Here is a 12,437-nt window from a genome sequence, read left to right as displayed (position 1 = left end):
AGGCTGAGGCAGGAGGCTGAGGAGCTCAAAAGCCTCAGGAGGTTAACAAGATCCTGTCTCCAAATAAAATATGAAGAGGGCTGGAAATGTGCCTTAGGGGTAAAGTGCCCCGGGTTCAATTCTCATTATTCCCCCACCAAAAAAACCAAAAACCAAAAACAAAACGAGAATGTTTTAATATTCATGAGGGAGTTGATGAAAACCGTAGGTAGTACACAAGCCTGCAGAAGCTCACAATACTGAGTGTCGAGGGTGCAGGGCACAGCCCCCTAAAGAGCTCTGGGGCAGCATCAAGGGAAGGAAGTGGATCCAGGAACACCCATTCCACTCCTAGACCAGAAACCCAGACACTTGCTTCCAGGTGACTGAAATGACAGGTGGGGACAACAATCAGATGCGAAAGTAGCCAGAGTGAGGATCTGCGGGACCTGCGGAATGTGGCAGGCGTAGAACCCATATACATTCAGGAATCTCCTGGACCTGATTTGTCCGTGTCCTCTTCCTCCTGGTCTGAAGATGTGGAGACAGAGACTCGGAGCTTTCGAAGCTATATAGAGCCTCACAGGCTGGCCCTCTGCCCCACTGGGGCCCTGAAGCTGGGTTGCTGCTGATGGGACGCCCTCCTGTGCGCTGCCCGCAGGCCTGGCCTGGACTGGAGAAGCAGGGTTGGTCCTCTGGGAAGAAATCCTAAGGACTGGCACTTAAGTCGCCCATTGCCTCTGGGTGTGCCCACATAAGCCCACTGGCCCAGCACAGGTAGACGACTTCTGTCCAGGAAGAAGGTGGGCTCAGATGCTGCTCCAGCTGAGGGTATGGTGCCCGGCCAAGGTATGAGGCCTGGCAAGCCACAAACTACTTCTGCACATGACGCTTCTCCAGGTCAAGCCTGGTGGCCAGGACCACCAGGGCACTGTGGGATGGATAGGGGTCCTTCAGGAAGTGTTCATTCTGCTCCTTTTGCTGCTGCTTGCTGAAGATCCTAACAAGGCAACTCCAGGGGACATTGAGTTTGGTAAAACATGAATTTCTTCCATTGCAGCTGCTGCTCTGTTCAGGTGAATCACTTGTGTGCTTTTTCTTGACATTTTGGACTTTCATTTCTCCTTCAAATAACAGGTTGTTTGCTGAGGAGTGTAACGTAGCCTGTTGACTTTAGTCAGGCAGGGCTGCAGGTAAATTGCTTTTATTTTTTTAAAATTTTTTTACGATGCATGTGGAGGCCAGCACAGTGGGCCCCGTTTATAGAATTATTCCCTTAACCTGTGTTCCCACTGCTCACCTCTATCTGTTCCCTTGATATAAAAATTATTGAGATATTTTACAAGTTTAAAAAAAAAAGATCAAGTCTTCAAAAACCGATGCATGTGTTTCATACCTACAGCACATCTCGGCATGGGCCAGCCACATCTCAACTTCTCAATAACTTGTCCAATCACATTGTAGAGAGCAGCTGTAAATAGTTGGTCAGCAAGGCAAATAGGATAGCATGGCACAGCATATTAGATAGATCCTATTGCCCTATATTACAGATGAGAAAATTGAGGCTTTTGGAGGTTAAATCACATACTGCTGAGAGTTAATAATTTGAATTTGTAGCCAATTTCTTCTTTTTTCACTGTGATTTTTTTGTGTGTCTGGAAACTTCATCCATTGGAGCTACCTCTACTTTTGACAAGATTAGGTATATTCAGGATGGTATGTCTGCAGGCTACCTCTACTTTCAAGAGTAGGACTAAATGTGCATATTTTAAAAATGTCTATTTTAGTGCCTTATAGTAATACATAATAGTGGATTTCTTTTGACATATTCATAATTTGCTCCATAATTTGCTTCATTTCAATCTCTGGGACATCTCCCTTCCCTTTCCCTGACCCCCTCCTCCCACTCTACTTGTATTTATTTATCTTGTGTTTATTTATTTATTCTGTGTTTATTTATTTTGTATTTATTTAATATTTATTTATTTATATATAAATCAGTGTATTATAGTTAAATCAGTGTATTATAGTTACAGATAAAAGCTGAATTCACCATGATACACTCATAGCATTAATTTGGTCAATTTCATTCTGAAGTTCTTTCTCTTTATATTAAATACAAATGTTATTCTGTAAGAAGTCAGGATGGTGATGGCCCTCAATCGGGGTAGGGAGTGGTGACGAGAAGGAGACACAAGGTGGCTTTCAAGTACTGAATCTCAAGCTGGGAGCTGGTTACCTGGCTTCTTAACTTGTATATGGTCCACTTAATAAAGACCCATACAGCTAGACACCTATGATATGTGTCTTTATGTATATTATGCTTCAGTAAAAAGTTTATTTTTAAAAATTGCTTGTATGGAGTTTCAGTGCTTGCAGGAGTGAGGGCGTGAGTCTGCCAGAGCTGCCAGGACAAGGTGTTGCAGACTGAATTGTTCCAGACGACAGAACTCACGCAATTCTTTCCCTCCCTTCTTCATCTTTCTTTCTTCCTTTCTTTCCTTTCCTCCCTCCGTTTATTTCCTCAGATGGAAAAATCCACTCGACTAAGAAGCCACTGCATGCATTTTTTGGGTTTGCCTGGCCAAGTTAGCTGAGGAGCAGGGGAAGAGGTGGACTTTCCTGTCCTCAGGCTTTGGGGCTGGGTGCTTTACGTTTACCATGGAACCTGGATGTCAAGAGCTGAGGCTCCTTGGGGAGCAAAGTCAGTCGCAGGGACACATGACCCTGGATTCCATGCCTTGGCAGGGAGGTAGAAGCATCACTGGTGAAAAGGCAGGGCTGACTGCCACAGCACACAAAAAAAGACTTCAGCCAGCACCATTCCAACCCAGGGAACCCTGGAGCTGAGTGTTCCTTCGGAGTTTGCCCAATTTTGGAGGCAGGGCCAGAGTTGGGCCTTTGTTCTCCTACCTCCCTGCTGTGATCCATCACTGATTGTGGGCTGACCCTGGAAGGAGGTGTGACTTTGGGTGAGGCAGTTTTCTCCAGCCAGTCCTCTTTGAGGACCCCTCTACCTAGCAGATGGAGAGTAAGTCCTTCATTCCTGTAGAGGTGGTCAGGAAGCCCAGCCCAGGGTCCACCAGGCTAAGTATGACTGTTTCATTTAACAGTTCAAGGCCAGGTGAGGTTGTGTACGCCTGTAATCCCAGTGACTCACGAGGCTCAGGCAGGAGGATCTTAAATTCGAGGTTAGCCTGCGCAACTTTGAAACACCCTGTCTCAAAATTAAAAAAAAAAAAAAAATCACCAGGACTAGGGATGTAGCTCCGTGGTAAAGTGGCCCTGGGTTCAATTCCCAGTACCAAGAGGGGAGAAGAAAAGAAAAGAACTTAGATTGAGAAGAGGCAGAGGCAGGATGTGAACCTAGGCCCGAGTCTGAAGCCTGTGCTCTTTGCCATCACACTCCCTGCCGGTTCTGCACACGCGTACCTTCCTGATGACTTCTGGACCTCCAAGTTTCCAGGTACCTCATCCACCTCACCTTTGCTAGCCTTGCTTTCCGCCCTGCCTCAGGCAGCCATCTCTGGGTCAGCTGTCCTGTGTCACCCCGCTGGGGCTCTGCTCCCCTGCCCTGGACTGGTGCACAACCCCCTGCTCTATGTCCACTGCTGCCTGTGCTCATCAGATACCCCCACTGAAGGCAGTGCTGAGGAGGACTGTCCCAGCATGAGGCTGGGTAGATGGGGACGGCCAGGGACCTGGGAATAGATTCTGACTGAGCATCAGGGAAGCTGTAGCCAGCGTTAGGCACTAGGTAATAAGAGTATGCAGGGGTGAGGAAAGGGATATGAATGTCCTCAGGCTCCTCAGACGAAGTTGAAACGACCCTCCAGAGACCCTGTATTTGGTTTACTTAATGGTGACCACCGGGACTTCACATACTGTGTGGCTCTCTTCCGAGCAGCAGGAAATGACAAACCCCTAGTCTTTCCCAAGTAGTAGCCATTGATTCTTCCACTGACCAGCAAAGACAGATGTCAAGTGCGCCCAGCAGGATTTGACAGTTTGGACAAACAATGATTTTCATTGCAGTCATAAATCTCTTAGGAAGGGTTGTTCAGCTGATGTGTTAAATCAGTCAGCCGGCAGCCATGTGGATTAGTGACCATCTTTGTAGAAAGAACCGTCTTTGGGGATTTCAGAGGAGTCCGTGTTCCATTGTGGCATGAACACCCACCTCCCCTGTCCCTTGAACAATACTGTTCAGAGGCTCAGCTCCTGGCCTCCAGGAGAGACCAGGGAGGAAAGTTTTAATCCCCTCCGCAGGGATTCGTTCCACTCTCCTCTGTCCCAGCCGCCCATACAATGCAATTTTAATCTTCACTGAGAAATTAGCCTTATTAGCCCGGAAAGGGGAATTCTTTTCCTGACAATAAGGAGAATGTAATCCTTTCCTCAGGGGGTTGGAGTCCTTCTATTTGCTTCTCAGGGCATCTTCTCTTTACCCCTGGCCTGTTTTCTCTTACCCCCCAAAGCTAGTGTACTATGGAATCATCTTTCTGCACTAGGCTTTCCTTAGGGGTCCTATTCTGTTTGTTTTCCTAAGACTCTTCAATTCCTTGAGCTGCAGAGTTTGTTCCTTATCACTATAGCTCTACTTCTGTGAAATTTTTAGGAGGGGTGTGTGTGTGTGGTACTGGGTATTGAACCCAGGAGTGCTCTACCACTGAGTTACATCCCCACCACATTTGGTTGTTTCTTTTGAGATAGGGTCTCAATAAGTTGCCGAGGCTGGCCTGGAATTTAGGATCCTCTTGCATAAGCCTCCCTAGGAGATGGGATTACGGGAGGGTGTGCTCCACCTCACCCCACACCAGATAAGAATTTTTAAGGTCAAATTTAAAAGTACATTTTCTTTTCATCTTGCCATTTATTGACTCTGTGTGTGTGAGTGTGTGTGTGTGTGTGTGTGTGTGTGTGTGTGTGTGAATGAGAGAGAGAGAAGGGGGGTGTATTTCCCTGGCAGGGTCCTATCAAAACTCCACAAAGGGCTGGTAGTTTGTGTTTACCCTGTTGTATAGCAGCTCTCTGGACTCTTCCTTTACTGATCAACCCCAGGATTCATGCAAATCACTATCCTCCCTTTTTGGGCAACAAAAGACACTGAATTACTGTGTATTATTGTGGTATTATTTAGTATTACTATTGCTGTGTAAATGCAATTCCTTATCAAACATTTACCTATTTTTTTTGTGTGTGTGTGTGTATTATTAGAAATTGAACCCAGGAGCACAGTACCACTGAACCATGTCACCAGCCCTTTATATTTTTTTGAGACAGCATCTTGTTAAGTTGCCAAGGCTGGCCTTGAACTTTCCATCCTCTTGTCTCAGCGTCCCAAGCTGCTGGGATCACAGGTGTGTGCCACTGTGGCCAGCAATACCTCATGTTTTATTAACATCAATTAGTGATATTTCTCAGAGTCAAAAATTTTATTATGGTTTATTAAGGTGCTAATTTTCTTATTTCTATCATTTTTTAAACTCAGCTAATATTTTCCTTAATTAAAAAAATTGAATTGGAAAGCATTTTCTACTGTGAAATTAGTGACACTTGCTAGAATCAAAAATTTTATTAGGATTTATTAACCTGCTAATTTTCTTATTTCTATCATTTTTAACTCAGCCAATATTTTCCTTAAGTAAAAAAAACTGAATTGGAAAACATTTTCTACTGTGAAATAATCTCAAACTCACAGGAAAATTTCAAGGCTAATACAATCAATTCTGTACACTTTTTACTGAGGTTTGTCAATTATAAATATTTCATCTCATTTCTTATTCTCTATATTATTATATTCTCTCTATATTATTATATGTATGTGTAAATACAATATATGTATGTATAAATGTGTGCATCTCTGCACAGAGCCAGGCGGGCCTGACCTAATTTTCTCCCTTTCCATTATACATGCTTGTCACAGAGTAGAATTCCAGAAGGGGATACTGGAATTCTGGGACAATTTGCCTTGGATGTTGCTAAGGGCTAGCCCAGAAAGAAGCCTGAGAACCATTTACGAAAACTTCATTAGGACACATTCCTGTTATGGGACGGCTGGCCACCAGATGGCAGCAGTTCAGCATGGGGGACGCTTTCTCCATCCATTTCTTGGGCAAAGGGCCTGAAGTAGCACCTTGACATGTAAATATAACTTTGACCTAATGAACTCTGAGTTTCCTCGAAACGGAGCTGACTTTTAAGCTTTACAATGGTGTGATTGTGAGTAGGGGTGGGGACTTAGAATAATGACACCCAAGCCCCAGTAAAAAGTACTGGGTACACACAGTACCCAACTTGTCATTTCGTGCCATTAAAAGCCCTTGAGAGCATTAGGATTGGAAGGACATGAGGACATTATCTGGCCCATCTCTCATTGCACGGATGAAGAAACATTCTTTCCTGCTTTCTGAGGGAGGGGTCCCTCACCTTATGCAATCAGTGTCATAAAAATTATGGGCCCAACATCTTGCCCTGTGGCCTCCCTGGTAGCTGAGGCCTTTTGTAAAGCAATCAGATAAAGGATGCAAATTTTGCTTCCTTCCCGTTGTTTCCATAAAAGGACTTTTTTTCTTTCTGCTAAATAGAAATTCTCTGGACAAGTTTTTCAAACTTGATTAATCTGACAGTCTTGTTACATTAAAGTGAAGGCGTGTTTGGCATAGAGCAGAGAATGCTCAGAAATAGGATTTGCACTGACATATGACTGGAATTTGGATCACCATGTGGATGAGGGTGCAGAACTAAATCCAGCAGGTTGAAATGACCAGGAGTAGGTTTGACCTCAAAAAAGGACTCCTGTCATTTACAGTGACCTGAATAGAAGGAGGATACTGCCTTCAGAAGCAGTCAGTTCCTTCATTCCATGGCTTCAACCAGCATCCAAGATGAGATGAACTGTGCCCAGGACCCTGGAGGGGATTACACCCCTCCATGGGAGTATGCTGGGTAGGATTTAAGATCTCAGAAATAATCTTTGTTACTTGGAGATATTTAGGGTGGACATTGTAGAACAGGAAGTCAGGTGGAGCAAATATCCTAGAGGAAGTTGAACTTCACCCTTTATGGGAATCTATTCAGGTCTAAAGCCTCTCCAGAGGGACCCCAAGGAAGCTCCCCCTTCTCCCACTGAAAACTTCCCAGAAAGTAAAGGTCAAGATGACTGCAATAGTTGTTCTCACAGTTGCTCTCTGCGACTCCAAAGAAATTTTCATAGTTATATCAGAATGTCTGCAGATAAGGAGACTGACCAACCGGAGGAGAGAAAGCAGAGGGCACTGAGTGGTATCTCTTGGCAGGTCACACTCAGTATTTTTCTGCTCACATCAGCTGGGGTTGCAACAGCTGATGTATCTGAGCTGGTCACCCGATGGCTGACTGAACACCTCACCTCACTATTTACTGCCTCTAGAACAAATTCCTTGCTGATAATTCTTTTGCCTGTCACTGAAATTGTGCCAAATGTCATCAATTCTGGGACAACACGTAAAACCTTGCATGGAAGATAGAGCTCTATTGATTTATTTTGCCAGTAAGAATTACTTTTACTTCTTTTATGCATTTCTGACAAAAAGACAGACACAAGTGGCAGTTTCTGTACTTGTCATATTTATGCTGCTGAATGGATTCCGACGGGGGTCCTGTAGGTTCAGGCTGTCCTTTTCAATCCTGCCTCAGCTGATGCATGGCTAATGCTTTGCTTGTTGTTCATACTCTCTCAAGCAGAGATGTATTTTGAAGACGGCAGGGAATTTACACATGTGTGTGTGTGTGTGTGTGTGTGTGTGTGTGGGTGGGTGTATGTGTGTGCATGTCCAATGGCAACTGGGAATGGGTCCCACTTTCTGGGCTTTTCTTCCACTGGACCAGCTAGCCTGAATTGTTTACTTTATCTCTGTGCCTCTGGGCCCTTCTGCCTGTCAAAGCCTTTTTCTGGAAAAGACTTGGTCTCTCATTCAATGAACAGAACGGGAAGCCCTGTTCTATCCCTGATTCTGACACCGCATGCTGGGTAACCTTGGTCACAGCACCTGGCTTCTTTGCACGTCCCTTCCTGACGTGTGGCTGGAAATCTTTGTTAATTCAAACCGAATCTGGACAGTGGGAAGATCTGCATAAACCAGCCACCCCTCTGGGTAGCTATAGGGATTAAATAACATAATAACTTATTTATTTATTTAGCATGGTGCTGGGATGGATCTAGGGCCTTGTGCATGCTAGGCAAGTGCTCTTCCACTGAGCTACATTCCCGTGAGTCGCTCTGAAACAACAGCATTTAAAGCAGAACTCTTTTTTGACTGTGCCATGTAAGCTCAGGCCAGAGTCTTGTGAAATCCTGTAGCCCACAGTGACCGTTCTCCTCCGATCTGTCACTTCTCCAGCCTTCTACTGCTTTGCTTATTTACAGTCTGTTTATGTGTGTGCTTTGCCCGCTCCTTTTGTTCATGATGCTTTCTCTGCCCTTTTGAATCCTTTCAGAGTCTAGAGCGATGCCTTAATCATAACTGGGTTCGGGACATCTTTGTAGGCTGGGTACTTAATTGAAGCTGGGGATACATGGAAGGAGACTTATTTTTACAGGGACCACCCATTGCAGGACGTTGGGTTTGAAATCATTTTATGCCCTCTTTTCATGGTGGGATGAAGAATGAATAACAGTCCTAATGAATAATTCAGTGTGTCATGAGTTGGAAAGGGAGAGAAAAAGAGGGCATCTATACATGTCATTTTCAATCATCTTGACTTGAATTGCTGGGTTTTATTCTGTCAAACAATGAAAGCTGGAGAGAATGGTGAAACATTATTTGGATCTTTGAGACAAAGTAACTGGCTGACTGTCTTTTGGGCTCAGCAGAATTTGCTGGCCCCTGAAGCTGCCACCACTATTTGAACTGACGCAAATAGGATCATACCCCCAGAGGAAGCAGAAACATAGCAACATCTTTATTTTTGCCTTATTAGTGTAACTTTGTTCACAAAGAAGACATGGAAGAGAAAGGACTTGAAAAGCAGGAGAGGGGAAAGAAAGATCGTAAGGGAGGGCCAGGAGGAAGTAAATAAGCCTACCAGTTAATGCTCAGGGAGTATTCAAAGTGTCCAGTGGAGGAAGGATGGGTGGATTTGCTCCACGTGCTGAGAGACCACAGATCAGACTCACCTTCCTCAGAGCTCTACCCGGAGGGACGTCAGGGTCTATTACATGTGTGAGTAATTCTCAGACCTGCCCAGCCGCCCCGCCCCCCATCCCTTGATCAAACCTCAGCTCAGTGGTGCATGACTGTAATTATTAAATGAGAGACCCAGTCTTTTCCAGAAAAAGACTTCAATAGGCAGAAGGGCCCAGAGGCACAGAGATAAAGTAAACAATTCAGGCTAGCTGGTCCAGTGGAAGAAAAGCCCAGAAAGTGGGACCCATTCCCAGTTCCCATAGTGGTACACGCCTGAACCTCAACTTCATCCTGCCCTGGTGCACTGGTCCGAGTTCTCCAGACAGACAGAACTAACAGAATGTGTGTGTGTGTGTGTGTGTGTGTGTGTGTGTGTAAAGAGAGATGTTTGTTTATTTCTCTTTTTAGTACTGGTGATTGAACCTAGAAGTGCTTTACCATTGAGCTACATCTCCTGACTTTTTTTAATTTCATATTTTGCAACAGGGCCTTGCTAAGTTGCTGAGGCTGGCCTCAAACTTGAGATCCTCCTGCCTCAGCCTCCCAAGTTGCTGAAATTACAGACCTGTGCCTCTGCACCTGGCAAGATATTTATTTTAGATAATTCCAAACTGCAGGGTAGGCTGACAGGGTGGAGACCTGAGGGAGAGTGGTGGTTTGTGTCCAGAAGCTATTTGCTGGCAGAAGTCCCTCTTTTTCGGGAGAAGTCATTCTTTTTTATTAAAACCTTCAACTGATTGGATAAGGCCCATGTACACAATGGAAGGTAATCTGCTTTACTCAAAATGTTAATTTTAATTGTTTTTTGGGGGGATTCCAGGGATTGAACCCAGGGGTCTTAGCAAATGAGCCACATGCCCAGACCTTTTTAAATATTTTAAGACAGAGTCTCATTGAGTTGCTTAGGGCCTCACTAAACTGCTGAGGCTGGCTTTGAACTCTTGATCTTCCTGCCTCAGCCTCCTGAACCATGGGGATTACAGGCATGCACCAATGCACCTGACAAAGACTATTGATTTAAATGGTAATCACCTAACAAATACCTTCACAGAAACATCTAGAATAATGTTTGACCATACCATGGCCCAGTCAAGTTAACATAACATTCACCATTGCACCTGGGAAGGGAAGATGGATTCATGGTAGAGCTGACTTCAGAAGTGGACGGCTGCTTCCCCCTCCCCACGTTTCCCTTTTTGGCATTATTTATACTTTCAGGCAGGAATATAGCTGCATGGTAAAAAAAACATTTAAAAAGTCTAGAAGGATATCCAATGCAAAGGAGAAAACTCCTTCCCACTTCTAACTTGTTTTGGGGAACTTTTTTCAAGATACTACATGACTCTATAAGCCTTTTCCCATTAAAAGTAAGGGTAACAAACATCACATACCTTTCTAGACCTTGCTTTTTTTCTTTGCTTAACTAGAAACTTGGAGTATTTTCCTCTAAGGGTCAACATTGACCTACCAGATTGTTTTTAATGGCCTTGGAGTATTTAATAGAGCATTTAAACAGTTTCCCAGGGATGCACAGGTATAGTCTGCAATTTGATGCTGTTGCAAACCTTGTTGCAACAAATGTGCCTACCAATCTGTCACCAAAGCAGCCCTTTTATTGCTTATACCTGTGACATACTGAATGTATCCTTCAGATGAATTCCCCCCTGCCCACACTCCCATCACTCTCTCCTGGCTTTATCTGACCTTTCTGAGCTAAGCTACTACCTCTCCTGCAGACTCAATCTCTCCCTGCAGTAGGAAGGGAATCTCTCTCTGATTCCCTGAGGCTCGACTGAATTGGACAGTGTCTGCCTGTGTGTCTTTGTCACACTCCAAATGTGGTTCTTCAGATTCAGCCAGGCTTGCTCTTTGTTGAAGACCGCGCATATCTTTTTCTGAGCTTATTCCAGAGGCAGCAGCATTCAGATTCAAATTTCTCCTGGCACTTGGCTGCAGTCAAAGTGACCAAGGAGAATAAATTGTAACCAAGACAGGCGACACAATCCTCTCACCCGGCAGAGGGCTTTGTTGCCTGCAAATCCTGTCACCAGGCAAGCGGACATCCTCATCTTCCCTGGCAGCTCCTGGAGCTGTGATGGGGAGTGGAGGTTGGGTCACCTCCAGGTCCTGGAAGGAAGATCTAGTGCCCAAGTGCGTGGACAGTGTGACAAGAGGCAGAGAAGCAGGAGCTGGAGGAGGCTGCAGAGATCTTTCAGGCCAACCCTGCTTTGAACAGATAAATACAGGGATCCAGGGCTGGGCCCATCAGCCAGAGGACCTAATCTAACCCTTTAGGGGCCCACAAACCTCTTTGAGAACCTAATGCAACGTGGGGTCCATTTCTCCAGCAAATGCATCGTCACAGTGTTTTGTATGGGCCGGTGTTTTGGTTGGTGTTGTGGGTGGCGAGGTGTGTGTGTGGGGAGGCGTTCTGGGTTAGGAACCCAATAAGATGATGCCTGAGAAAGGTTTTCTCTTCACGTGTATGTACATATCAGGTGCTATGATTATTTTCTTCTCCTGCCCTGGACATTCCTCCACTAACCCATCTTTGGCTGGACTGACTTTAAGATCACTGTCATGCTGGTTGGAATGTAGTGGCCGATGGCCCTGTTTTCTGAGAGGAAACTGGTTTTCCCAGCTCACTGGGCTGAGGTGTGGGCAGGCTTGTTTAGATGCTGACGAGCTCCCTCTGCTCATTGTGGGTGGCACATGCTCAGCTGAACCTGCCATGCTGAACCTGGCCTCTCTGGCTGGCCCGCCTGGATCCAAGAGAGGGGAAGCCAACAGGACTGGACCCAACGGGAGGATACAAAAAGACCTGTTTCACTTCTGTTAAAAACAACTTTATCTCCCCACTAGTCTTTGCCTTTTTTCTCTCCCTGGCATTGGGGATCGAACCCAAGGCCTTGTGCATGCTAAGCACGTGCTCTACCAGTGAGCTACACCCCAGCCCCTCCCCATGAATCTTAAACAATATGTAATTTTATTTCTTCTCCCTCTACCAGAGCAGAACTTTCTCATATAAAAAGATACAGAGAGGCAAAAGAAAAAAATTCACAAATAATCCCAACCTTTAGAGTGTTAATATTTTGGCGTATGATCTTCCAAACACACACACACACACACATGCTCAATTTACACAGGGAGATTGTGTATTATGCTTTCTGCTTTAGATTTGATTATTTCTCTTTAAAAGAAAGAAGGAAAGAGAGGAAGAAAGAAAGAAAGAAAGAAAGAAAGAAAGAAAGAAAGAAAGAAAGAAAGAAAGAAAGAAAGAAAGAGGGAGGG

At 44.9% G+C, this 12,437-nt stretch overlaps 1 protein-coding gene across 1 annotated transcript in view; it reads right to left on the bottom strand.

The window, feature by feature from the left end:
- Positions 1–12,437, bottom strand: part of Rpl17 (ribosomal protein L17) — a 28,926-nt gene that overhangs the window by 6,313 nt on the left and 10,176 nt on the right. The window contains exon 2 of the mRNA XM_048806238.1: positions 9,237–9,241. The gene's annotated coding sequence lies outside the window, so the exon portion shown is untranslated. The remainder of the gene's footprint in view (positions 1–9,236; positions 9,242–12,437) is intronic.

This window comes from Marmota marmota, unplaced genomic scaffold (assembly GCF_001458135.2).
Source record: "Marmota marmota marmota unplaced genomic scaffold, marMar, whole genome shotgun sequence".
Classification (NCBI taxonomy): Eukaryota; Metazoa; Chordata; class Mammalia; order Rodentia; family Sciuridae; genus Marmota; species Marmota marmota.
The sequence above is the reverse complement of the archived record's forward strand: the minus strand, read 5'-3'. Positions and strand labels throughout refer to the sequence as shown.